General features: G+C 46.1%; 1 protein-coding gene and 1 long non-coding RNA gene across 3 annotated transcripts in view; one reads left to right on the forward strand and one right to left on the reverse strand.

Annotated features, from left to right (window-relative positions):
* Positions 1-25,437, reverse strand: part of AGPAT1 (1-acylglycerol-3-phosphate O-acyltransferase 1) — a 485,786-nt gene that overhangs the window by 455,283 nt on the left and 5,066 nt on the right. The window lies entirely within an intron of this gene.
* On the forward strand, positions 851-11,282 carry LOC138521820 (uncharacterized). The gene is made up of 2 exons (XR_011283135.1): positions 851-4,101; positions 4,383-11,282. It is a non-coding gene; the product is annotated as an uncharacterized lncRNA (long non-coding RNA).

The raw sequence follows: 25,437 nt of genomic DNA on the forward strand, positions 1-25,437 counted from the left end.
ATATGCGGACCATCCAACAAAAGGCAGTAGACTTCTCAGTGGGAGACCTCTTTTTCGCAAGTGTAATAGTGTGTGTGTGTGTGTGTTGGTTGATCCCTAAAAGTTGCCCTGCAGATGCAACAATCAATTTTTTTACCCAACCAGCAAGGAAAGCAAATGCTGCAATAGAGGCATCCTTAAAGTTGAAAATTATTTGGCGAAACACAAATGTACCTGTACCTTTACAGATGGTGCAATGGCTCTCAGTTTTAAAAACTGCCCTGAAATTATGTCTGCCGTTTCAGATGTGCAGTTGGGGGCAAACACAACAGCAGGGAGGGTATCAGCCAATGTGATGGGGCAGTTAGAAAAAGATTAGAGCATATGCAATTTTTTTCCCCCCATTCAGTGTGATGAATCAGTTGATACTGCCCAGCTCCACAACCAGTGATGTTAAATGAGGTCAAGAATTATTTTGTCATGACAAAAATGTCATTGAACAAGTTGGTGGCAATAACAACTGATGGTGCACCAGCAATGACCGGGCATCATTCTGGTTTTGTTGCGTGTTGTGAAGCAGACACTGATTTCCCTCCATTATTGCACTACCGCTGCATCATCCACCAGCAGGCAATTTGTGCCAAATTGATGGGGTTTGATCATGTAATGGCCCCCTGTTGTGCATATTATTACTTCAATCCGTGCAAAGGCCAAACAGCACAGAATGTTCAAAATATTCCTGGAAGAACTATCTGCTGCACATGGTGATCTATTGCTACATATGGAAATCTGATGGCTTAGCGGGGGTGGGGGGAGGCGGGCAGGGGTAGGGTTAGGCGGGTGGCGTCGGGGGGGGGGGGGGGCTGGGGTGGGGGGGGTTACTACGTTGCTTTCTTTCACTTTTGCCAGAAATCGAGGCTCAAGACACCGGCCAATCATGCAGCATTTCTTGGCTACTTATTTGGCATTTCTGGTAGATGTTACTGAGAAATTAAACACTCTGAACTGTGAACTGCAAGGCAAAAGTAAAACCATTGCTGACCTAAGCGCATTAAAGACATTTGAGTCTAAAGTTAACCTTTTCAGTGAACCAGTGGTGTAAAGGAAAATACACAATTTCCCTTCTGTAATCCAAATGCTGACAGAGCATACAGCTAGTCCAGAACTTGTGAACATTGGCACATACAGCAGTCTCCTGAGCAGGCTTACGGAAGAGTTCAGTGATTGGTTCAGGGATTTCGAAAAGGGTTGATCCGTGTGTGATGTTCATTGCAAACCCCTTCATGGAAGTCAATGTTTGTGAACTTGCAGAATAAATGAATGAGCTGTTTAACCTGAACAGTTTTGCTAGGGAACTGGAGATTGTCAGCATGCTAGGGGACATTCAGTTGAAAAGCAGACAATCTCGCACCAATTTCTGGAGCCTTGTTGATTACAAGGAGTACAGTAACCTTTGCACAGCAGCATTAAAAGTGACTTCTCTGTTTGTTTCCACCAATTTCTCTGTGAATCTGCATTTTCAGATATGAACCTACTCAAATCGAAATTTCGCACCCGTCTGACCAATGAGCATTTGAGTGACTCCATCTGAGTTGCTGCATCAAGTTGTACACCAGACTACAGAGCACAGGTGGATGGAATACAGTGTCAACTTTCACACTGAATGTCCCAATCATTTTCCTAAATTGTGAAAGTTTTTTATGAGATGGCTGCTAATAAAAAAAATGCAATATAGAGTTGAACTTTATTAACATAATCGTGAAGGCATATGTTATTCCCTCTATCTATAAAGGGAAAATTGACAGCAAAAAAAAGTGACGCTGCAATGTTTATGTACATCCCCAAACCCTGATATCGCCCGCAAGTAGCTCTCCACTGTTGGCCCTCCACTGAAAGTAGCTCAAGCCAACGTAAAGGTTGAAGACCCCTGATCTAGACAATAGAAAGACAGAGCAATACATCGGCAGATGTCTGTGTAATGTTTCAGTTCCCAAATATGAAGCTGCGCAACAACTACAAAGTAACAATCAATTGTCTGCTACAAAGGTTTTGTCGGACAGATCAAATTTGACAAGCTCAGCTCTATCACCACGTCTTCTGAACAGTGTGTCCTTGTTACAGTATGACGGTCATGCCTGTTTAGACAGTGAAGTGACACCTGCACATTCCCACTGTGGGAAAACTGAGGGTATTCTCCCAAGCAGACCTTCAGGAACCCCTTATCCAGGTGACTTGGGAAGGGCTGACATTCTCAGACCCCAACCCTATGAGCGGCTCAACAAGAGAGGATCACCTGGATAGGGGAGCCTGGTGTTGTGCTCAGGGAAATACCCCAGGTGAGACGCGGTATGGCACAAACCAGGGGGGAGAGGAGGACGAACTCCCTAAGAGCTTTATAGGTTAGACTACCTCTGCCTCGCTTCCTCCCAAACCCTCCGTACTTAACCAATCCTCTAAGGTCCCAAACCCGGTGCACCCGAAAAATATAACTCTCAGAATCCTTGTTTCACCACTCTATTCGAATACTCGCCATACTTTGGTCCCATGTCCCTCTGGTTATTCTTTCCAGCACTCCCAACATGCTCAGATAAAACAGTTACAACAATTCCCCCTTGTTTATTTCACAGTTGTTCCCGTTTGTCCCGCAAACCCTACCAACCCTGTCCCTCTGTCACTTTATGAACTACCAGTCGAAAGTGACCAACGATTACAGTTCCCACAAACCCTCCAGAACTTCTCCCCTTTCTGACATGAACACTGTTTTACCCCATGAAATACAGCAGTCTTTTTACCTGACATGTCCCGACACAAGGGTCAGGCAAAGTCAGGCTATTAACCTAAATCACTCGCACCTGACGGCCCTTTCCTTTCCCCACAGGGATAAAAGATGGAGCAAAAGAGCACAGTACGAGCAAGGCAGACAGCAGGAGACAGCTATTCAGACCTGGGAGTTCAAAAGGAGGATAAAGTTGGCAAATAGCGAGAGGCTGACAAGGAGAGAAGTTACTTTTCCCTTTTCGACTCAAACCCATGAAACCTCTGCAGTGGGAATCGTAAGGCTGTGAACAATAGCACCAGTGTCTCGCAGCAGTTGTCAAGGGTACATGGATCGTGTTGACGCTGATGAGCAGGTGAGAGGGAAACTCTGGCAACCCTGGCACCAGCCTTGACTCCAGTGAAGTGAAGAGCCATGCAGTTTATCACAGCTGGCGAGTTGAATGGAGAACCGATAAGCACCTGGCTGTGTTGAATGAAAGCTGCAGAGTGGCACTTTGACAGAGGTTAAAAAAACTGTACAAGTGTTAGACCAGCTGCAGAGGGAACCGGCACCATGCAAGGGATTCTTGTCGACCCCCATGTTGCATAAAATGACTAATACCAGAAGGCTGTAGGAGAGCTGCCAAAGCAGGTCAAAGTGATCATACAGGAACGAAATGTATTCGGGAGTATGGGGGTCACCTTGCTGCTCAATGGGCGTGTAGTTTGTTGTGGAATAGCCACCACCATGGGCTCTAACCTGCTTGGGCTTGGAACGCTGGAGACCTGTAATGCAAGGTTTGATATAGCCTGGGGAATTTTATAAGCACCCTACCGTAATGTAGGAATGCACTCGGCAGGGAATGCAACATTCTGCGAGAGGTTACACGTTTGCTAGGGGCTTGTCCATTGGTTGGGGGCACTTGAGACCATATCTACTAAGCATTGGGGAAGCCGTGGAATGTCCGTAGGTAAGTGAAGAGTTTTTGCCAGGGGATGTTGCTGTGCAGGGAGTGAGACACAGGGGTCTTCTGAGAGAATGCACCAATCCAGAGTGAACAAGGTGGGAGTGGCACTAACAACGCAGTTACTCTCTGGTTCCGGGCGAGATGGCGCAGTGCAATGTTGCATTGGCTCGATATCAGCAGGGCCCAGGTTCGGAACCCCATTAGTGATGCCATAAATTTACAGAAGTATCTTGCAAGCAGATTTACAGTTGTTTAAAGGTGGAGTGCGCGAATAAATCTAGCTTCTTTAAAGTATTTTAACACATTTACCCATGTGATGTTACAGGTTCCCAAATCACATCCAGGGAAGGCTTGCTCGGGGAGGTTTATCACGAACAAAGAGGAGAATACTGGAGCGGTAAGAAGGGTGCACTGGGTTTTGTGGCTTTAGAGTAAAGGTGCAGCTTTAAAAATGATGTGGGGAAAAGGGGCCGCGTTAACAGGTTGGGGCTGAAGCTTATTGGCTGGGGGCGGGGGGGTGGTTGCACCAGCAGTGGATGGTCAAGGGGCAGGTACTAAAGGAATGGTCTATTTGCACAGCCCTGATACACAAGTGAAGTGCCTCAAGATGCTTCAGCGCAGGAGGCGAACATGGATGTGGTTCTAAAAGCATTTTTTTTTTGTTTATATACATTATAGGTGAAATTAGAATGTCCAGCCAGGGGTCGCCGAGCTTGTTCGACAGCAGAGAGGGCACCTCGGATAACGAATTACCCCAGGAGAGCGCAGAGGCAGCCCAGCTGAAGGCATTGTTCCAGGAGAGGGTACTCATTGAGGCAGGCTGAGCGAAAAGACTGCTGGGGCAGACTGATGATGGACAGGATATGCCACCAGCCACATCTGTTAACCCGCTGGTTCATGAGGTGGTTATTGCCACACCTGCAAAAAAGAGGAGGGTTCCAAGGCAAAGGGTAGATGTTCTCGGTCGAGGTAAACACAAGGCCAGAGGTCACTGTGCCTGTGTTACCTATAGGGCAGGTTTTGCAGTTGGTCAGCAGGGGGCAACCCGTGATTGGGGTACAGGAATTACCTGCTGTAGCTCTAAATAATGCAGGGCCCATAGTGTCTCCCAGGGCCATTGGGGCACCAGGCCAGTTAGGGCAAGGGTTAAGACGCACAACCACAGCATGCAATGGGCAAAAATGGAGATGACAAGGGTCATGGACCAAATGTTGCAATAATGGAAAGGGGGTCCGGAAGAACTGGTGGGTGCAAATGCAAGGGTGCCAAGGGGAATCTGGGAACAACCTGTGGGGCCCACTGCTTTCGCAGGGGTGCAGGGAGGCTCTTTGAGGGTTGGACCTCAGGAGACGGGCCAGGTGAGTTGTAGTCTACCTACAAATGGGGGGGGGAAGTTCCTGTGCCTCGTCTTTCGGGGCCAGCAGCAGGCTTGCCAGTAGGAGGGTTAAGGTCAACATCTGCAGCATCGGGGGGAGGTGGGGAGAGCCACTGGTAACTATCGCTCCACTGTTATCAGGGAGGTCTTCACTGTCATGGCACATCCCTAGACAGGTGAGTGTGTTTGGGCAAGGGATTATTTAAAAAAAAAATCATTACTATCACTAAGGACAGAAGGCCCTGATGTAACTATAACTAAGGAGGAGGAGACGAAGTGACAAAAAAGGTATAGAGCAGAAGAGACTATTGAGAACTGCACCCGGGCAGTTTCCTTGTTGGCAGCAATAACAATGGAAAGGTTCCCTGAGCAGCGGCCCGCGTTATGGAAATACAGGGACACGATAGTAGAGGAGCACAATCGCTATGGGTCCACGGGTTGGATAGATTATCAGGATTTCGGGTCAAAAATGGCACAGGCACCCGGCATGTCATGGGACCAAAAGGATATGGAAGGTTGTGTTGGGGTGGCTGTTTGGGGGGGATCAGAAGTCGGGGGGAGAAAGAACCAGCCGGCTGATCAGTGAGGAAGGTGGACCTTCCTGGCGTGCTTGGCAGGGTAAGTACAGAGAAGGAAGGAAGGAGAACTGGCAGCCCTTTTGGAGCAGGCAGAAAACCAGAGATAGGGAATTGCCTCACAAGAACAGGGTTCAGGGTACCGGGAGGGGTGCCATGGCTGGCAACATGGGCGGAGGCTTTAATGCATGCTATTGTCGCTTTGGACAAGAGTGCATATTTGCCCATCTATGCGAAAAATGTAAGGGGTCACACTTGTCCACAACATGTTACAGAGGTGCTGTGGGACAACAAGGCAGGGGGCAGAACAGGAGAGCACGATAGATGGTGCTGGGTTAAGGGGCCCTCGCCAATATACAGGACTGCATTAGATGGTTGGTTACAGGAGTACCTAAAGGCAAAAGAAAGGGAATTGTACAAGGGCTTTAAAGATGGGTTCTTTATTCCTTATGAGGGGCGACTAATGACACGATTAGCAAGGAACCTCCCCTCAGCTGAAAAGATACCAAAGATTGTGATGGGAAAATTGGAAAAAGAGAGCGCCTTGGGTAGGGTTATATGACTGTTCAAGGCGCTAGCCCTACCCAACTTCATAATGTCCCCATTGGGGAGTGGTGCCTAAGAAATAGAAAGGCAAATACAGGCTTATCCACCATCTGTCCTATCCAAAGGGGGAAGTCTGTTAACAATTGGCTGGACCCTGAATACTGTTCAGTCACCTATTCCTCTTTCGACCCGGAGCTCGTCACGCAAGCAGGAAAAGGGGCGCTTTTGGTGAAGGTGGACATTGAATCAGCCTTCAGGCTCCTGTCGGTCCACCCTGACAGTTTTCACTTACTGGGATTGCAGTAGATGGGGCAATTCTACTTTGATAGATGTATGCCAATGGGGTGCGCCGTTTCAGGCGCCTTTGATCAGTTCAGCTCCTTCCTAGAATGGGCAGCAAGAACATGGGAGAACGAAAGGGGGGCATCATGAACTATTTGGCTGATTTCTTGTTTATTGGAGAAAGGGGGTCCGACGACTGGAGCTGCACTCGGATCCTTCCAGGACTAATGAGCAAATTGAGCATTCCACTGGCTTGGGATAAAAAGCAGGCACCCGTGTAGGTTTTGACATTTCTGGGGATAGAAATTGACACAGGCAAAGGCAGATATAGGCTGCCAAAGGACAAAGTGGATGGGCTCATTGAGGAGATTAACATCAATTTAGCTAAAGACAGGACTACGCTGGGCGAGGTGCAGCAACTCTTGGGGAAACTCAACTTTGCAACCAGGGTGGTGCCGACGAGAAAGGTTTTTGCTAGAAGGTTGGCGAGAGCAACTGTGGGAGTCACATGTAAACATCACCACATACGGTTCAGTGCAGCCATCAAGAGGATTTATACATGTGGTGCAGGTTCCTGCAAGGGCACAATGGGATCAGCCTATGGCGGATGCCATGGGTTACCAGCGATGAGCTGCAGATGCTTCGGGCAAGGAAGGTTTCGGGGTTATCCTAGGCACGCAGTGGTGTTCCCAGAGATGGCCTACACAGTGGTGGAAAAAGGGGAGATTGGGGAATATATTGGCACTGGAGCTATTTCATATTGTAATTGTCCTCCTGCTGTGGCGAGGTGAGCTGTGCAACTGTGTGGGATATATTTACCCACTCAGCAGTACTTCCCCACATCACCAAGCTGCACTGCAGCAGAACCAGCAAAATGGCTGCGCTGGCTCCTTGGAGCACCATTGCCACGCATCAAAACTGCATTTGACAGCTACAAAATGATGGCTGCACTATTTTGCCAAGCACCTATTGGGCAGGATGGAACAAGGGGGCACACTGAGAAAGACTGCAAGTGTGTTTCTTACATGCACCAATAAGAAAATTGAGAAGCAGCACGGCTTTGCTGCTTGATCCAAATTCCCCTTGAAAAAGGAAATATTTGGCCTTTATGATGATGGCGCCCTGACGCTATTTCCATCTGTTCAAACATCACACTGCTTTCATCAATGAGGCCCTGCCATGCTCGGCCATATCCGAATTGAACCCCAGCAAACTACAACATTATACCTGTATGACAGGCTGTGTCAGCCAAATCTGAGAAATCAAAAGAAGCTTTATTTTCAGTCGCATAGGAAAAGGCTTGACTTTTGAGTTACAAAATGTCAAATATCAATGCTGCAAAAGAGACTCTGGCTCTCTGGGCCTATGTCAATTTTAATGGACCTGTGTCTTAAACATATTGTTCTAGAAGTGAAACTGATTAGGGCTGCAAAACAATTTGGGAAATTCAGAGAGAAAACCTTTTGAAAGGGCCAGCCCAGCAGACTTCACCATGTGTTAAAATGCGCTTTTGTAAATGAGGTAAAATGCCTTTTTTAAAAGCGTAATGTTGAAAGAAGGCCCTGTTTTGGCCTGGCAATGTAAAGTTTTTTTTTGCTGCTGGGAAACATATATGGGATGTTTTATTTTAACAGGCTTGATTTTGATGCGGAACAAAAATAAAATAAGAAATAAAGACATGGGCTGCCTTCTGAAACTAGTCAAACAGGTTTCCGCTTGGGGGGTACAAGAGATTCTAGGACACATGAGTGCTAATTGCTACCTTGAAAAACTTTGAATGGACCAAAAGCACTCCACAGCCTAGACTCATCAGACTTTTGTCTGGGCTGAGGCCTCATGCAACAGGGATTCTGGGACACGCACATGTGAAAAAGGAAATCGCACGTCCCCGCGACTTCTTCTGGGAGCTTCAGAGGCAACTCAAGAGAAGCCTGGAAGTACATGACCATATTTGGAGGACAAAGGCAGACCATTTGTTTCAAAAGACTATTTTATAAATAAACTTTTAAGACTTTTATCTTTGCAACAGGAATTTGCAGGAATGTAAAAAGTTAACAGTTCAAATGTAACTTTTGTGGTTTTGAAACAAGACGTGGAAGCCTTCACTACCATACCCGGGAACAGAAATGGCAGAGAATTGGACATGTTGGGAAAAGTGTACATGATGCCACTGTGAAATTCAATACTTACATGTTTTATGATAATCTCTGCACATGTATAAAGTTATAGGATGTTAGGTTGAATCACTGAAAATCACGAAAAACTATTAGACGGACGAAACAAAGTCCTACAACCATGAGAATTGGACTGCCATGCTCTGTGTAAAATATGTAATCTGCCTATGTAATTTGTTCAAATGCCACAGCTGTAAAAATGTGCCATTTATGTCAAAAATTGGTTGTGGCAAAATTAACTATGGGAGGTTCTGGACATAGTAAACCCACATCATAAAACTGATGTCATGTCCTTAAGAATCCAACCAGCTGACAGCAAGGCAGTAACAATCACCCCTGACCAATCCAGTTGTTTAGAAGCATGCCCAGCTAAGCCTGCCTCACCATATAATTCGATGATGTCACCATGCCTTATAAATAAGGGTGGCTGACAGAACTCTGGACACACACTCTTCTGAATTTCCAGCGCCTGTGTATCTTGACATTCCAGATCCACTGTTGCAAGATTCCAGGCCCTACTGCCAGGCCAAGGCATTGCTGACCCTATCCCAGCAAGGCCATTGATCCAGAAAACCCCACCAAAATCCCATAACTTCAGGGAGAAAGGGAAAAGGTGGCTGAGCCCGCTGTGGGATTCTCCAGTGCCTTCTGCTTGCCCTGCTTACCTGCTCCATCCCACTAAGGTGTTGTTGTGCTGTGACCAGACCTTTGCCCAGCTGTCTTTTGGTAGGAGAGCCCGCTATCCGGTGACCCAAGCCTTTTAGTCCAGAAACCAGATGACTGTTCCTAATCCCAAATCCAAGAGCGGACTGTAGTATTTCCCCATCACATAGCAACATATAGCCTAGGCTACCCTATCGTGATACTTTGTCTTTGTTCTCCTCTCTAAGTAATCCTATCCATACCCTGACAACTGGTCTAAACTGTTCTAATTCTCTGTGCATCTTGTCCTTGATATCCTAGTGTTGGTGCCATTCTTTCATTCACTCCATCTTGTAACGCCTTAGCAATATTTTGATTAAATAAATAAATTTTCCCTAAAAGAAAAGGGGTACACTGCATGAAGGGTTACAACTGCAGTGTAACTTTTATATTCACGGGTGGTGTTCCTGTTTTCTAGCCATTAAATCTAGTGTAAGTGAAACTGCCCTTTTTCTTTTTAAAACTGATTTTCTTTTCTTAATTGCTTCATTTTATCAAAACTGAAGCTCCTTTCAACTTGGAAATCTCATCCAGTTCATCAGCTATAGTCACTCTTTCACATTCATATTGTCCCTGTGATGTGCATCTATCCCACAGCCTAAAAACCGCATTCGGATTCTGTGTTTTTCACCTGTTTTTTTTAAAAAGAATGTACTGAAAAAAGTGTAAATGCAACTTTTCCACATGTGATTTTGACTGCACTGGGTTCTCATTTCACATTGCTTTTGAACTGTTTGCCTTTTGTGATACCTTGCCTTATGGTTGCTAGTGATATAACATCCCTGATACTGTGATAAAACATGTATATCGTTATTTAATTACACGTATCATTAATTATTTGTTAAAATCTGAGTAATTTTAGGCCATTGCTCTGGGAACTTTGGGAGCGCTCGCTCACACCAGGTGTGCGGTCCAGATACCAGAGAGGCTACAGTAAGTTTGTGAGTGTGGCGCAAGAATTGGGGTGTGCAGATAAGGATTTGAAGAGCATTTCTTGTGTCGGCTCACAAGGCGGACCAGGAGCTGGGTCTCTGGGCACTTGGCAGCTATATCCTTCTATGTCAAACTAAGGAGTGTGGGGGACCCCACTAAGGGCTTCTCTGTGGGGGCCGCAATGAAAGGTTGGGGAAAACTAGAAGGGCACAAGAAGGATGGCTGGAAGCTGATTGACTTTGAGGTGCTGGTGAGGCTACTGGGTGCGTTGGGGGTGTCTGCTCTAATGGGTTTGAGTTCAGGCTCTCCAGGGCTGCATATGCAGTGGCATTTTTGGGGAACTTCCCGTAAGCAAGCTGGTCGCTAATGGGAAGGGTGACGAGTCTGGTAGGGCCCTGGCAATGGGGGAGGTCACGTTTACGGATAGGGATGTCCGTATAAGGGTGAGAAGGTCAAAGATTGATCAGGTGGGGAGGGGTAGCTCTGTGATGTTATACAGGGCAACAGATCAAGACAGTTGCCCCACCTGGTTACTCTCAGTACATATTGGGTAGTCCATTGGGGGGGTAGGTACCTCCTGGTTCACGAGGATGGGTTCCCTTTGACCATGTTTCAATTGCGCAGGGTGTTGGCAGCAGCATTACAGAAAGTAGGATGTCATGGGGATGGTTGGTCTTCACATGCGTTCAGGATAGGGGCAGCAATGACAGCATTCCCTGTCGGGTATGCCGGGTCAGTCATTCAGAGGATGGGTAGATGGAGTCAGATTGGTATGAGCTATATATCCTGGAGAGAGTAGAGGACACCAGGGTGCCACCGGGGGTTTTGTGATGGTGCAAGGAAGAATGCATGGGGTGAGGGGGGTGCCCGGTGGTCAGATGGAAGGGGCATGCTTTATAGCTTGATGTTTTGTTTCTGTTCCAGCGAGGCACACAGTCTGGGTCATTGGCTAAGTCTAGGAGATGGGTCAATAAAAATATGGAACAATTTATGAAGCAGGAAGGGCTGGCTTTTGTCAGGCACTTGATTTTGTGCGATAGAGTCCTGGTGTATGTTGCTACAGATGGGGTTCACCTGGCAGATGCCAGTGCAGATATCATCAACTTAGTGCTGCGGGGAGTGCTGTCAAAGGCAGGATGTACATAGTTTGTGATGGTGAGTATGAGAAATGTAACTGATGCTAGTGGGAGCATTGTGGGTTGCGGGGGATCACCCCAAAGCCAAAACGTGGCAGAGTTACAAGGGCGGTCCTAGAGAAGGAGGACAATGGAAAGATTAATTTGTAGCCGACAGTCGGGTGCGCAACGTCATTGAGCTGACCGGGCTGAAGCACCACCCACCGACATGTTAGCGGAGGGGGCGTGGCTTCCATGAATAGCCTTTAACAGTACAAAGGATCAGGAACATGGTCCTGTTGGCGCATTTTCGTTCTTCCGAGGCAAATATGCTTGGATCGGATGATCAAGCACTGACCATTTCCCCAAGTCACAGCCTCCTGAGACACACAGGCTGCATCCCAGGCTCTGCAGCCAGTGCCGTGGTGAACTCTACAACACCATTATTTTTTCATCAGCAGCATAGCCATCTGTTACAGTTAAGCGAGCAACACAATAAAGCACCCTTTGTAAATGTGTTCATACCCATCATGTCTAATAGCTTGATGTGCTAAAATGTAAAGTTTGCTTTGATGTCCTTAGTTGAATGTTCTTATAACCATACATAACAACACACTGGAAGGTTGTGACCAATCTCCAAACCTAAGTGAGTTTATTACCCAACTTCTTTTATTGTGTGTCTTAAAGCGCTGACAATAAAGTGGATAAGTAGATATTTTGCCTTTTGCATCTTATAGTTTTGCATTCAGGATGTGGAAAATAAAAGGTACACTGATATTATTTTGGCTCAACATGCTGCTATAAGGATTTACATATAGTCATGGTGTTTTACTATGCAGTGTATTTTGTAAGTAAACTATAGGATCCTATTATTGTAGGCCTTTACACCCAAAACTTAAATATTTGTTCCAAGTAAAGCGTGGAACAAGGTGGCCGTGCTCAAATTGCAGAGTTGGTTCAAATCCATGCTTTGCTGTTTAGCATAAGTGTGTGATCCTGGGCAAATAATGTAATCTCACCCTGACGTCCACTGCAAAAATTGGAGTGCTTATAAGTGATTACGTTTACACCCTTACGATAGGACAGTCTTAATAAGTCTAGAAACAAATTGGTGTACCCTGGTGCTCCTCTGCTAGTAGCTCCAATAATTTCACATAGAATTGCATTATTGCTGCACTGGCCCTCCACCAGTCTTGTATCACTTGATTAAACGGGCAGAAATAGGGCCTCATTAACAGTTTGGCGGTAGCCTTGTCGGTAAAACCAGCAGGCTGCCACCAAACTTGCAAATTTTTCTGGCACCCGCGAATTGGCAAATTGGCCATTCGTGGGTGCCAGAAAATGTTCTTTCCCATTCGAGCCCCATGGGAATGGGGAGGCCGGATGCTCCGGCACCATTTGTGAATGGTGCCGGTGCATCAGACATGCTCTGCTTGTGGGTGCCGTACGCCCGCCAGGTCAGACCTGGCAGACGGGAAGGCACCTGCGAGCAGAACTCGTAGTTTGCCGGTCCGTTAACTATGGTATCGGCAAGCTTACAAGCGAGGGAAGATCACCTGGGTAGGGGAGCCCGGGGTTATGCTTGGGGGGAAGTGCCCCAGGTGAGACGCAGTATTATGCTGAGGAAGAAGGAGAGGAGAATAAGATCTTTGAAACCTTTGTAGGTTGTACTAAATCTATCTCGCTTCCTCCCAATAAAGCTCCCCAATTAGAATCCCACCACCCATACACATCTGGTAAACCAATTAAAAGCCCTAACCCTGTCATAGTAGGAAATAACCTCTCTGAGAATCCTTGTTTTCATGTTGTCCACAAGAATACTCCCGGTCATTTTTCACGTCCCTCTGATAATTGTTTCCCGAACACCCAATCTATTTTGACAAAACACTACTGCCCACAATCCCCTCTGTTCAGTTCACGATCCCGGCTATCCCCGTTTGCTTCCTAAACCTTACCAACCCCGTCCCTCGGATTATAATTTTCCGAACTCCCAGTCAAATGTGACCAGCAACTACAGTTTTCACAAACCCTTCCAAAACCACCATTCTGAGATCGGCAATAACCTCTCTAGTGTAAGGGTTATAATCCCATACGACCTCTCTTCCTCTCTATATCCAGTAGGATACTCAGATACTCTACCCCCCCTTTCCGACACGAGCACTTTCACACACCACGAAAGACAATGGACTAAGTCTAAACCTGTTTACCTGACATGTCCCAACCCAAGGGCCAGGCAGAATCAGGCAAATGACCAAAATCACACACACACCTGAAGGCCCTTTCCCCACAGGGATAAAAGGTGGAGCACAAGAGTGCAATACAAGCAAGGCAGACCGCACGACATGAGAGTTAACTCAGCACGGCAGTTCAAGAGGAGGAGAAAGATGGCGCAGACCGAGAGGGTGACAAGGAGAGAAGCGACCTTGCCCCTCCCCGACCAAGGCACGCGAAACCTCCATAGAAGGAATTATAAGTCTGCAAGCAACAGTCAGGGTGTGTTGCAGCAGATGTCCATGGTACATGAGACCCTCCTCCGATGATAACCAGGCCGGGGAGAGGTGCAGGTCTCTATGGTACCAACCTTGACTCTAAGGAGAAGAAAGCCAAGTAATTCATCACAGCCAGTGAGTCGAGGGAAGAGTCGATAAGAAACCAAACTGTGTTGAACAATAAATAGCCAACTGCTAAATTGGAACTTTTAAGAAGCTTAAAGGTACTAGTGAGAAAAGCGGGGAAAAAACGGCAACAGAGGAATCCAACACAACGTGGGTGTTCAGGCAGGAAACTCTGGGCAATTACCCAATGGTAGAAACTACCGTAACCAGAAGCCCTTGGGAAGAGGCGAGAAGAGGTCATAAAGGGGTCTTGTAAAATCCTCTGTACCGTCGAAAGTCTTTGACCGACAGATTGCAAAGATAAGGAAAATGAGTCCTGCTTGGTCAAATGGGCGTATGAACAGTGTATTGAAGTTGGCAAGAGTGAACATGGCAGATGGATTCTACCAAAAAGGGGTGAGGACTGAAGTCCCTATGAACAGTGTGTTAACCGAAGTAAACCCAACCACGGGGTATCCACAGTAAAGTGTCTGTAAACGTTGGCGAGAGTGAACCCGGCAGAGGGAAGCAGACAAAAAGGGGCGAAGCGCAAAGATCTGTTTAAAAAACCATTAAGAATCATGAAAGTAAGAAAAGCCACAGTGAGCACGAAGGAGGGAGGCGAACGTCTGAAAGGGGTCCGATCCTGAAAGAGGGACATCCGGGGTGGAAAGTTGTCACCCAAAGTGCATTGAAAAAGGAACTGTTTAATCGATTTCTTGAATAGGATTTTTTTTAAGGATCTATCCCCGGAAGAGGGGGACCCAGGAGTGCAGCCATCACCCAAGGTATACGTGAAGCAGCACTTTGTGTTTGTTTGTTGGATGCATCAGGCCTCAAAGGCAAGAGACTTTTATTAAAAGAAACTTAACCATTGAAGAACCTGGTAGCCAGTACAGAACTGTCGGCTCGTACTGGGAAAGCTCGAGTGTGTGCTGAGCTCAGAAGTCAGACCTTATCCCGTGCTCAAACTGTGGGGAAGAGAGACCCCTGGCTAAAGCCCATCCTGACTTATGATTTTAGAACACTTCTTTCTTTATTGAAAATCCTATCCCACACTCTTTCTATATTTCGTTGTAAAGATCTGGCTTGTTTTTTTTTTTTAGTATATGCCATTTATTTTGACAAGACGCCACAAGGACTACCTTATTTTCATTGAATGGTCGACGCTTGCTCCCATCTTAGATTTAGGTTTAGGTTAAGCATTTTCCACCCTGTATTTATAGTTCAATAAACACCCTTGAAATGTGATCACTTGTCCATGTCTTTACTGTTGCCACAATGAGTTCCTTACATATGGTGTCAAGAGTGGAATTTTATCCAATTGATGATAGTTGGAGAACCCTGTTACACGTAGAGAATCCAAATAGAGATTTCCATCCCCTACCCTCAGTGTTAGAGCAAATGAACAACTCTCTCCAAGGCGACTCAGAAATCATGGAGTCAAGAGACAAACCCTCTCAAACCACTTTTTCCATCAATGGGTAGAAATCTGTGGAAAGCATGACACCACACTTCCAGCCTTTGGAACAGAGAACGGGAGTCACATTTTTTTCCCTGTCCTCTGGAGCCATTTCGCCTATCTGAAAGGATGTTGAGGGCAACACCTACTATCTTTTTGGCCTGCGTGACTACTTGCTAAAGGGAAGGGATAAGGCTCTCATCTCTTTGCAAATAAGAGTGAAATATGCCTAGTGTTGGTCCCTTTTTATTTTGCCTTGTAATGAAGGTAAAGTAAAAATATTACCTTTTATCTCCCACGAAGATGAATTAACCTTTGTTTTTTCAGAACCTTTCCACAAGCCCAGTAAAAATCTATAGGGTACAACGAGTAGGGATCCTAGCCTATGAAACCCCTTGGAAAACAACAAGAGGCTACCTTATGTGTGAGACCTTAAGGGAGATATCACCTGAGAAAGCATCAGGAGGATGCCTAGAGATCCCTTCTACCGGAAATCAAGCCCCAGAACCCCATCCTTACTACTGAAGGGGGACAGTCGGGGCGAGCAAGGGAGAGAGAAGGAGGGAAACCCAAGCAAGAAGATACAAGAAGAGCCCTACATTAACCAGGAAGGACAGAAAGTAGAGCACCATAACACCCTGGAATGTGGTTTTGCCCCCTGAATAAGAGTAAAGGAGGATTAACCTCCCCTATATCTCTAGATACATGAGAAACATCACAGTTAGAATCATGATTATTTTGTGGCGAGAGGTGCCATGTTAAAGAGATCTGCCCTGAAGCTATAAAGGAAGAGTTGATGGCAGCTCAAAAAAGAGAAAGAAAGATGGACAGAAAGAAAGGAGAGAACTATTTAAATCACCCCCCACACAAGCCCGGATCAACCAGGAAAAGGTTGAAAGTCCCAACAATACCAATCTGGGTATATGCTGAAATGCTTGGACCACCAGTCTGGGTGTTCCATAGTAGAATATCTAAATGAAACACTTCAGTCCAACCAGCAAAGGGTAAGGGTATGTGAGAAACCTGAGGGTATTCTCCCAAGTAGATCTCGGGAATCCCTTATTCAGGTAGCCAGGGGACGGCTGGCGCTCTCAGATCCCAACACTGGGTGTGGACGATCAATGAAGGATCACCTGGGTAGGGGATCCTGGGGTTATGCTTGTGGAAAAGCCCCAGGTGAGATGCAGTATTATGCTGAGGAAGAAGGAGAGGAGAATAAGATCTTTGAAACCTTTGTAGGTTGTACTACATCTATCTCCCTGCCAATGAAACTCCCCTATTAGAATCCCACCACCCATACACCTCTGGTAAACCAATTAAAAACCGAAACCCTGTTACAGTAGGAAACAACCTTTCTCAGAATCCTTGTTTTCATTTTCCCCACCAGAATACTCCAGTTCATTTTTCTTCACATCCCTCTGATAATTAATTCCTGAACACCCAATCTATCGTGGCAAAACACTACTGTTCCCACAACCCCTTCTGTTCAGTTTACGATCCCGGCTATCCCTGTTTGCTTCCTAGACCTTACCAACCCTGTACCTCGGATTATCATTTTCTGAACTCCCAGGCGAATGTGACCAGCAACTACAGTTTTCCCAAACCCTATCAAAACCACCCACCCGAAATCACCAATAACCCCTCTAGTGCGACAGTTATAATACCCCTTCCTCTCTTTATCCAGTAGGATAATCAGATACTCTGCCCCTCCCCCTTTCCGACACAAGCACTTTCTCACATCACAAAAGACAATGGACTAACTCCAAAACTGTTCACCTGACATGTCCCAAACCAAGGGCCAGGCAGAGTCAGGCAATCTGAGCAAGGCAGACCACACGACGTGACTGCTTACTCAGCACGGCTATTACAGACTTTGTACAAAGATATGCAGGGAGCCACTAACCTGAGCAGAAGTCAATCCTTGGACGTCAGGAAAACCCCCATGTGAACCTTACCAATCTCCGCTTGATTGGAACAGGAAATGGAGAGAAGCAAAATCCCCAGGTAAATCCTCTGGGGCAGAAAACCCTGTGTAGGACTTGAGATCGATGATAACACTGGGTCCTGGATCTTCAGAGGATACAACTGGATCTCTTCTATAAAGATGGTCTGGAGTTTGTCTATCAACAAGAGACTGGGTAAGTATAGAACCAGAGGAAGGAGGTGATAGAGACAGAATAAATGTAGAGATCAACACCTGAAATAGCTGCACAGGCGTTCTTTTAAAAGTCGTAGATGAAGCACTTGCGAGTCAGAATGTTTCCCCAGAATGTGGCGTGACTCCTATGTGGGCAAGAGGGAAACGATAAGTACAGAATTCCCTGTTTCCTGTTAATGTCTCTCCTTCCCCGTAGAACCTACTTGGCCCCGTATGTATGTCGACCCATCGGTTTTCTTCATTAAGATATCGGACGTCTCTGAAGGGGAACACTTCCTTTCCTGAAATCGAACTGAAGAGATAGAGAATTTAGCTTGACTGTCCTCTGTAGAATTGGGACGGTTAAAAGATAAGTAAGTCTCCCTACCGTGAATTGATGTCTCCTGAGTCTAGGAGGTAGCGAGGACCAAGAGCAGAGACTGAAGGGAAAACGCTACGGGCAATAACAGGTGGACAGAGAGTACAGGGTCCTAGAGCGGAAGTGACCGCAGAGGGATTCATTCTGCAAGAGAAAGGGAAACATTATCCGAAAGGAATACCAGAAATTGGACAGCGATTCTCCTAGTTTGCAAACTTACGGAGCGTCAGACAAGAGAGTAGCGACGCACAGGAGTACCGGTTTCGGCTGCTTATAAACCGTCACATGACTGCAAGAAGGCAGAGCTTTCCCGTATGCTGGAGCCGGCAGACTTGCAATACCAAACCGGCGCTTCCCGACCGCCATCTTGGATGAACCAAAATAACGAGATGTAAGGGCTCCAGCATAGCGAAGTCGGCCACAGCACCACCATGACCAGCAAGTGTAGTAAGATGTGACAATGGCAATTCAAGAGGAGAAGAAAGACGGCATGGACAGAGAAGGTGATGAGAAAAGCAATCTTGCCCTTTCCGACCAAGGCCCGTGAAACCTCTGCAGAAGGAATTATAAGTCTGCAAACAATAGCCAGCGTGTGTTGCAGCAGATGTCTACGGTACATGAGACCCTCCTCCACTGATAATCAGGCCGGGGAGAGACGCAAGTCTCTATGGTACCAACCTTGACTCGAAGGAGAAGAAAGCCAAGCAGGTCATCACAGCCAGTGAGTCGAGGGAAGAGTCGATAAGAAACCGATCTGTGTTGAACGATAAATAGCAAGTGGCTAAATTGGAACTTTTAAGTAGCTTAAAGATAATAGTGAGAAAAGAGGGGGGAAACCAGCAACAGAGGAATCAACACCACGTGGATGTTCAGGCAGGAAACTCTAGGCGATTACCCGATGGTAGAAACTACTGCCAGTAAGATAGCTCAGCAGGTTGAGTGCTCGCTGCTGCGATCTGAGTGTGATCTGCAGGTCGCAGGTTCGAATCCCGGCAAGGCCAACTTAGCCTTTCATCCTTCTAAGGTCGATAAATGAGTACCAATTTCAGTTCGGTGATATTGTATGTAAATATGTGCTCTGTAAAGCGCTTTTGATAAAGGCGCTATATAAATAACACATCATTATCATTACTGTTACCAGAAGCCCTTGGGAAGAGGCCAAAAGAGGTCAAATTGGTCATACAGGGCTCTTGTAAAATCCTCTGTACCGTTGAAAGTCTTTGATTGCGAAGATAAGGGAAATGAGTCCTGCTTGGTGAAATGAGCGTATGAACAGTGTATTGAAGTTGGCAAGCGTGAACCCGGCAGAGGGATGCTAATGAAAAAAGGGGCGAAGTCTGAAGTCCCTATGAACAGTGTGTTAACCGAAGTGAACCCGACCACGGGGTGTCCACAGTAAAGTGTCTGTAAAAGTTGGCGAGAGTGAACCCAACAGAAGGAAGCCGACAAAAAGCGGCAAAGCCCTATGAACTGTTTAAAAAGACATTAGGATTCGTGAAAGTAAGAAAAGCCACATTGAGCCCAAAGGAGGGAGGCGAACGTCTGAAAGGGGTCCGAGTTCGAAAGTGGGAGATCCGGGGTGTAAAGTTGTCAGTATAGGCCATTTATTTTGACAAGACGCCACAAGGACTACCTTATTTTCATTTGATGGGTGATGCATGCTCCCATCTTAGATTTAGGTTTAGGTCCAGTGTTTTTCCACCCTGGATTTATAGTTCAATAAACACCCTTGAACTGTGATCACTTGTGTCTGTCTTTACTGTTGCCACCATGTGTTCCTTACAAGCCCACACAGATATGAAATACAAGGCAGAATGAACGGCAGGAAAAGAGGGTCTGAGACCCAGGTGAAAGAGAGACAGCCCAGGAGGAAAATATAGTTTGGCAGGGGAACTGAAGCAAGCTATATTTTGAGTCTGGGACTGGCACCCATGTGAGAGACTGAAAGGGTGAAGGACCCCAGAGTTGGGAAAACTGAATCTTACATTCTATAACTAACTGTATCAAATTGATAAAACAAACGATTGTGAAGTTAAACAACATATCCTTGTGGATTGTCTACTGACATTTTCCAAAAGAGAGAAACAGAAGAACTCTAGGGGAAAGGAGCACAACCCTAATCTGGGAATCCTACATCTTTGAACATTGTTTATTTAATCACTTTTTATTACGAGAAAGACTGGGAACTTTTCTGTTGATTTAAAACACAAAGAACACTTGTTACTTTAAGAAGAGACTATTCTTGCACAGTTACTTTAGATTATTAGTGTTGGGGACAGAAGCATGTTTTTGGACATGACAGTAACGGACTCTTTATGACTTCTTGACCATTTCACTAATTTCCTTTGAGGTAGGGGAACCCCTCTTGGCTTTAGACGTAGAGGGGTATTTTGTCCAACCTTTTATTATTTAATAAAAGTGTTTATCCAGAATCATGCCACCATTGGTCCGAGCCTTACTTGTGCACCCTCACAATACATACGTACATGCATAGACAGCCAAGGTATCAACAGACAATTCAGGACTCACTGGATACAAATGTTATGTTCTTGTCATGACCCTTGCCCCTGGCCCTCACTGGCAAGTCAGCCTTCCAGTTAGGGCCAGGTCAAAGGCCTTTAAACCTCATCCAAGACTCTCTTGGAGTCAGTCCTGGCGCCTTTTGGCGCCAGGCTCATAACCATCATGAAGACCAACATTAGAATGGGACTATTTACTTGGGACTATTTAATTTGGGGGGTTCAGCCAACATGGAGGCACACACATAGCCCAGTTACAAGGAACTGAGCTATGCCGTCTAGTCTTTTGGGTGTGGCAGGCCTGGGACTACTTTACCTGGACTACTTTGGGTGTGGCAGGCCTGGGACTATTTTTCCTGGACTACTTTACCTGAGACTATTTAAACTGCACCCAAACAGTAGAACATGCTTTGCGTTATTCTGCTGTGGGCAGCGTAAAGCTCACCGTGTCCAGTTCTTTGATGCCAGTTTACCTGAAACCAAGGACCTGCAGAGAGAGAAAGAACACTACGAAACCTACCTAGAACAGTATCCTGTCTTCAATCCATCGCCGACCTGAGTTCCACTCACCTGAAGGTACGAACTCCATCATCCGGCACCGCATCCATCCTGGAATACCATAACCTGGAAAGAGGAGAAAAAAAGACAGCATTAGTAAGCGTTTACTCACATTTCCTCCCGAATGAAAAAAGCCACGCAATTCTTACCTGGGTAGTCATCTCCTGGTCAGTATCATTGCTGGAACATTACGGCGCTCGGCGAGGAACATCGCAAACCTGCAAAGAGAGAAAAGACACAGGTTAGCAATATAAAAGGTGAAACAGCACTGCACATCGTGCATTACTCACCGGACAGCATCGTGCACACCGCGCATTCGCCTACCGGCCCATGTTCATCTTCAAACTGCATGACAACACCAAAATACCTTTCCATACCTAAAAGGAAAGAAGCAAGACATTATTATTCGAACTAAGAGAAACATAAGAACTGCATATAAAGACTGTAAAGCAGAAAACCTACGGAGTCGCAGCAGGCCTGGATTCCCACAGGGGGGGCTTGCACCAGTGAAGTAACTTGGTCGCTGCTCGCCCCCGACATTTACGCGGCCCTGCCACGAGAAGCAGGACGGAGAATCCACCTTTTACAATATTAAGGCGAGGAGAGGGCCCAAGGGGGAGGAAGGAGTTGAGGCCAAGGGAAGTGGGAAAACATAAAGACAATCTGGTATTGAATCCAGCTCTCCTATAGTGCAGACCCATCTGTAACCAGAGGCTTTACCAAGGGACCGGGAGAGTGTTCAAGAGTGCAAATCATCCAACCAGGGCTGGGTGGCGGGCCTGTGGATACCAGGTGAGCATAACAGAACGCAAAGCCTCAATAATAATATCCACCTAGGCGTCATGGAGACTTCAGAGACTGACCAGTTAGTTCAGTTGTTGGGCCAATTACGCGCTGAAGTAAATTCAGCCAGTCAAGAAACCAACGCTCTTAGGAGGGATTTGATTGTTACTAAGGATCGTACTGACGAAATAAGTAGACAATTGCTCCAATCACAGGCAGGACAGACCCCATTGCCTGGTAACATTCCACCAGCACCTGTACCAACTTCTTCCACCAATCCAGTACAAATAACCCTTCCTGGGGCAGTTCCTTTAGCTCCACCTGAACGATTTACAGGGGACACCAAGAAGTACGCAACGTTTATCAACCAGTGTCGTCTTCATTTCCTTTGCAGACCTGGGGCTTTTCCTAACGACCAAGCGCGGGTTGCTTTTGTCTTGTCATATCTGAGTGGCAGAGCTGCGGATTGGTCGGTACCATTGGTAAGTCAAGATAACCCGTTGTTACATGACTTTGGGTGTTTCCAGATGGAAATGGAAAAACTCTTTGCTCGTCATACCCAAGGCCAAGCATTAGACAACAAACTTTTGTCACTCCATCAAGGAAGTCAAGACTTGCTTACATATACATCAACATTTAACAGACTAGTCGTTGAAGGTGGGTGGCCTGAGGAAAAAAGGACCACACTATTTCATCGGGGTCTACAAGGGGAATTTAAGGATGTCCTTGCTCAAGTGGTTAACCCACCTAAAGACTGTGGAGAATTCATCAACCTTGTGGTGCAATTAGATCACAGATTACAAGACCGAAAAGCTGACTGGATAAGGTTGGACACTCGAGCTGTGTATGTCCGGTCAAAGGATAATGTTCCACGTACATTGGAAAACATGGTAGAACCCATGCAAATTGGAGGTGTACGGCCCCCTTTAAGTAAAACTGAAAGAGAGAAGAGAAGGCAACAGCAATTATGCTTACATTGTGGAAAATCAAGCCATTTCCTCAAAGAATGTCCAGGGAAACCACCAAGGAGAACTATTGGAGCCACAGAGAAGGAAGATAATAAAAAGGAGTCAGAAAACTACCAAGCCCGGCAAGCGTAGGGGTCCGCTTGTCGAGCGAGAAGGATGAGCCACAGACCTCACACTTTGCATTACCAGTAATTTTGATCAATCACCAACAACCGTCTCGGATGCATGCTGTCGAAGCATACATAGACAGCGGAGCAGTTGGGAATTATGTAGACCAAGATCTGGCAGCAGAGATGGGGCTTCCCTTATGCTCTAAGTCGACTACTGAAAAAGTTACTACTGTTGATGGAACAGAAATATCTTCTGAACCAGTAACCCAATGCACCGCAGCACTAACCCTACTGTGCCAGGATGGACACCGAGAATCTATTGCATTCGATCTCATCAAAGCTCCTCAGTTTCGACCAATCTTAGGGATTCCATGGTTGGCAGCTCACGACCCTGTAATAGATTGGCGTGCCAAGAAGTTGGCCTTTTCCGATGATTGTGCTCGCACCTGTTATTACCAAGAAAAGGGGAAAGCAGACTTATATACATCTGCTACTCCCAGTACGGCGGCGATTGTACTAGGTGTGACTAGTACACTACCACATTAATACCAAGATTTTCAAGACGTGTTCCAGAAAGAACAAGCCAATACTCTACCACTGCACAGGCCTTATGATTTTCAGATCGACCTAAAACCTGGTGCGAAAATTCCTTGTGGTTGAATCTATGCACTTACTGAACCAGAAAACCTCCAGTTGAAATCTTATCTTTTATTTTTATTTTTTTGGAAATTTTATTTACAAAACTATAAAATCACATACATTACAATACACTCCATAAGACTTGAAACCATCAAAACACATTTTTTTTAAAAACAACTAATTACATTGAAGCATATAACCACACATAGCCCCCAGCCTAATTCACCACATCCCCAGTCACCTCCCCCGAGCCCCTATTTACATATGTACAACACCAAGTCTAGTATAGCTGAAGAAATTTACCCCAAATGTTCTCAAATAAAACCAATTTTCCGTCCCTTCTGTAAAGTGTCCTCTCCATAGCCGCCAAGTCATGCATTTCAGTCAACCACGTCCCAATATTCAGAGTCAATACCGACTTCCAGTTCCGCAAAACAATTTTCTTACCGATCATTGCCCCTCGGAACAACCACTTCTTCTGATTCTGAGTAAGATCCTCCAGAGACTCATCACCCCCCCCAATATCACCATTTTGAAATCCAAAGCAGGTAAACCCTCAATCACCACATCGCACACCCGACCAACCTCACCCCAGAACAATCTCACCAACCTGCAGTCCCACAGCATGTGCTCCAACGTACCTGCCACATGAATACACCTCCAACAATCCGAGCTCTCCGACATCCCCCTACTCACCATTCTCTCCGGTGTCCAAAAAACCCGATTAAGAATCTTTATCTGTCTTGACCTCTCCGTGAGCCCCAAAGAACATAACTTAACATTTTCACACATCCTGTGCCACGAATCCTCAGAAATATCCGAACCAATTCTCCTACCCCACTCCTCTCTCAGCAAGTCATTACCTTTGTAGTGCGACACAATCTCTTTATAGACTCGACTGGCCAGGCCACCTTCCCTCCCAATCGGTTTCCTAGTAAACAAACACAGATCAATTTTACTGTCAAAGTCCACAACCCCAATTGCTGTTTCAGCTTCATATAATCTGAGATCTTAAAATTCTCTATGTCAAAGTGCTGCTGCAATTCCCTTGCAGACATCCAAATACCATTCTCAAACAGATCAGCCACCCACCGCACTCCACCCAAAAACCAATCCGCCCAAAAAACCACATTACCATTGATCCGAATAGCAGGATTAAACCACAACGACGCACCAGGTTCTCTAAATGCGTCCACACCCAAACATTCACAAATACCTTTGCATGCGCTCCTCAAATTCTCAATCAGCGGATCTTTCCCACACTTCTTTTTTGAAACCGAAGTCAAGATCGCCCACGGAGTCAACGGTCCAACAAAGCTAGTCTCAGCCTCCACACACACATCCTGCAATTCATCCACGAACGGAACCAAGAAATCAGACATGAAGGCCAAGTGGTAGGCCCTGAAATTAGGAACCCCTAAACCACCCTCATTTAATGGCAGTTGTAATTTCCACAACTTTAATTTTGGAGGCTTCTTATCCCACAAAAATTCTTGAAGCATCCTGTCCAAATCCTTCCAAAATGAAGATGGTAACACCAAAGGAAGCATACCCAGAACATAATTAATCCTTGGGGCTGAGATCATTTTCAGGGCGTTCACCTTGCCCCACAGCGAGAGATTCAATAAACCCCATCTGTCAAGCTCAACCCTCAACCCACTGCATACTGATTTCGTATTTTCCGAGATCAAGTCTCTAACCACGGGAGATAACCACACCCCCAAGTACCGCATCTTATCAGGACACCAACGAAATCCCAGGCCCACCATAAATCTCTTGTCCACAAAAGGTGTCAAAGGCATAACCTCCGATTTAGTCCAATTAATCTTAAATCCTGAGCACAGCTGAAAATCAGCCATAATCCCTATAAGCGCCGGGACAG

This window comes from Ambystoma mexicanum, chromosome 13, assembly GCF_040938575.1.
Source record: "Ambystoma mexicanum isolate Mex_15411 chromosome 13, UKY_AmexF1_1, whole genome shotgun sequence".
Lineage (NCBI taxonomy): Eukaryota > Metazoa > Chordata > Amphibia > Caudata > Ambystomatidae > Ambystoma > Ambystoma mexicanum.